Raw genomic sequence first — 3087 nt, forward strand, 5'->3', positions numbered from 1 at the left:
GCTCTTCCTGGATGATACCCTTGATATCCTCCCACAACTCATTTGGCCTTCGCTCATTAGTGTTCAAAGCCTCAAACCTGTTCCTGAGATGGTTCTCAAATTAAGGTGGGATAGAACTGGGTTTACACTAGAAAATCTATTCTCTTTCAAAAGGTCCTTCTCCTTTTGAAAATAAGTTCCTAATTTGTACAAAGTTTAAAAACATGTAGTATCAGGTGACTTTGCAACCTAAAAGGATCCTAAACTATAAAAAAGAGCACTCTATCCATCAAATGGTAAAAATAAGAACCATCTCAAGTCTGAACATGCATGTAAGTTGCATGAGTAGACTGCTAGCATTCTCAATGTACCTACCACCTTGTGCACCATCTACCCATCTCTCTTCCTGTACTTTATTGTGGTCTCCCATAACCTGATTTTGTAGGGAAAACTTCTAGTCTTTTACAGTCCATTTGCCAGGCTCGTGCAGAGGCCAGACTATACAGTGTCATTATATAACCTTCAGAGTGTCCCCAACCCCCAACGGACTGACAGGCAGTGGTGGTTCAATAGTAAAACACTTACCTTCTATATGCTGTTGCTGTTGTTACGAGGTGCCCTCAAGTAGACTACGACTCACAGCTACCTTATGAACCACATATGCCATCCTCATTATCTCTGTTATAATCAATTCCTGGCCCAATACCCATGTTCTGGGGGAGTCTTGATGTGTTGATAATAATGCTTAATGTGTTTCACTGGCGCTTCTAGACTAACACACTAGAAAGAAAAGCCCCTGCTCGATTTAGACCTGGGGAAACAGTGAAACTAGGCTGTCTCCTTATGGATAGATGTACTCCATAACTTCCATTGAGTTGTAGTGATCCTCCATCAGATTTCTGAGGCCTTGGGAGAAGATCACCCATCTTTTTCCCTCAGAGCAGCTGGTGAATTCAAACTGCTGTTAAGTTAGACGCTCAACACATAATAAACGCTGAGGACCTATTTGAAAACCTCACTGTCATCAATTTGTATCCTCCAGTGAGTTTCCAGAGGCTGTAAATAATGCAGGAAGAGATTGTTCATCTTTCTTTTTTAAAAATTTTATTAATTTTAATGAAAGTGTATAGTGACTTAGGGTTTCCAGTCATTCATTGTTGCACTTTTCTCCCTGCGCTCCCCTCCCCCCAATTAACTTTTCTCCTTGATGAGTAAAAGAAAAACTCCTTCATTGTTATGCAATCCCTCTCCCCAAGCCCACTACACTATAGAGGCTTCAAAACTCCTGTCATGACCATAATACCCCATCATATATCCCTTTTAAAGAGTTCTTTCCCTCATCTATTGCAGTGTAGTATACATCATTCCTCCCCTTCCTCTCTGCCTTCCCTCAACCCCAGTGTCAGTCCTATTTTACAATAGTGGCCATATGTAATATTTGACCTTTTGTGACTGAGATATTTCACTCAGCATAATGTCCTCTAGGGTCATCCACTTAGCATAGTATTTTGTGAATTCCTTATTTTTCAATGCTGCATAGTATTCCATTGTGACTATACCAGAGCTTCTCTATCCATTCGTTTGTTGATGGGAACTTGGACTATTTCCAACTCTTTGTTATTGCAAACAAAACCATAATAAACATGGTTGTGCCTGTATCTGCTGGGTGATGGTTATGGTTTCTCTAGGGTAAATTCCCAGAAGTGGAATTGCTGGGTCAAATGGTATTTCTATTTGCAACCTTTTGAGAAAGCGCCATACAGACTTCCATCGTGGTTGCACCATTTTACACTCCCACCAACAGTGAATAAGGGTTCCAGTTTCTCTGCAACCTTGCCAACATTTGATGTTTGCTGTTCTGATAAATTTTGCTATTCTTACTGGGGTGAGATGATATCTCATAGTTGTTTTGATGTGCATCTCTCTTAGAGCTAAGGATTTTGAACATTTCTTCATGTGTTTGTTTGCCCTCTGAGTGTCTTGTTTGGTAAAGTGTCTGTTCATATCCTGTGTCCATTTTTCAGTTGGGTTCTTTATCTTTACCTTGTTGTGGTGCTCGAGTATTTTATAAATTCTAGATATGAGTCGCTTATCTGACATGTCATTACCAAATATTTTTCCCCAGTCTGTGTCTTACCTTTTTACCCTGTTGGAGAAGTTTTTGGATGTGCATAAGAATTTGATTCTTAGAATATCCCATTCATCTATTTTATCCTCTCCTGGTTGTAGTGTTCATCTTTCTCAATGTGAAGCAGCTATTGTTTTCAAACAGCCCACCTTTGGGTTACCAGCACAATTCCCTATCTACTAGGACACCATAGCTACCCTTGTTGTTGTCGTTATATGCCATTGAGTCACCTGTGACTCATAGCCATGTATCATGGCCTGTATTACACCTTAGTCTCCAGACCGACATCATTACTCTTCAGTACTTTAGAGAGCTACCCTTAGGGATCTGTTATTAGTGTTGTTTGGGGTACCACCAGTCATAAATGACTCATAGTTGACCCACCAGTGGGTTTTTCAGAGGCAACAAACCACACAGGGAGAGATTGGTCATCTTCCTCCTGCAGAGCTGCTAGTGGGTTTGCACTGGCAGTCAAATTCCTTACCATTAAGACACCAGAACTCCCTAAGGACCTGGAAAAGTAATAAATGTCTAGGATTCTGGATCTAGAAGGGGTAACAAACTGGTTTGGAGAACTATATAGATGGATTTTTTTAAATTGGTCTAGACTATGAGAGTATTTACGTACTTTGTCGTCCCTCATTATGGAGGGCACACTCCACAATCTGACAGACAAGTGATCTATTCTACAGATGTCAGTCAGCCTCTTTCCCTAACCACTCCAGTGGGTTCATAAAGAAACTGGTCATCATAGCAGGTTTACCACCACCAGTTTCTAACTAATGCATGACCCCATGGGAGTCACAATTTAACTGTGCCCTTCTTCTTTTATTAGTTTTTCTGGGGACCTTTTTATAAGGTTTTGAATGGGTAAATTTTTGAAAGTGGATCAAGAAATCTTTCTTTCAAAATACCTCTGACTGCCCGGCGCTGGCTGAAAATCGCCTGTGACTTCATCCATAGCCACTGGTGAGAGTCAG

This window comes from Elephantulus edwardii, unplaced genomic scaffold (genome assembly GCF_000299155.1).
Source record: "Elephantulus edwardii isolate Elephantulus edwardi_28Jun2011 unplaced genomic scaffold, EleEdw1.0 scaffold00243, whole genome shotgun sequence".
Lineage (NCBI taxonomy): Eukaryota > Metazoa > Chordata > Mammalia > Macroscelidea > Macroscelididae > Elephantulus > Elephantulus edwardii.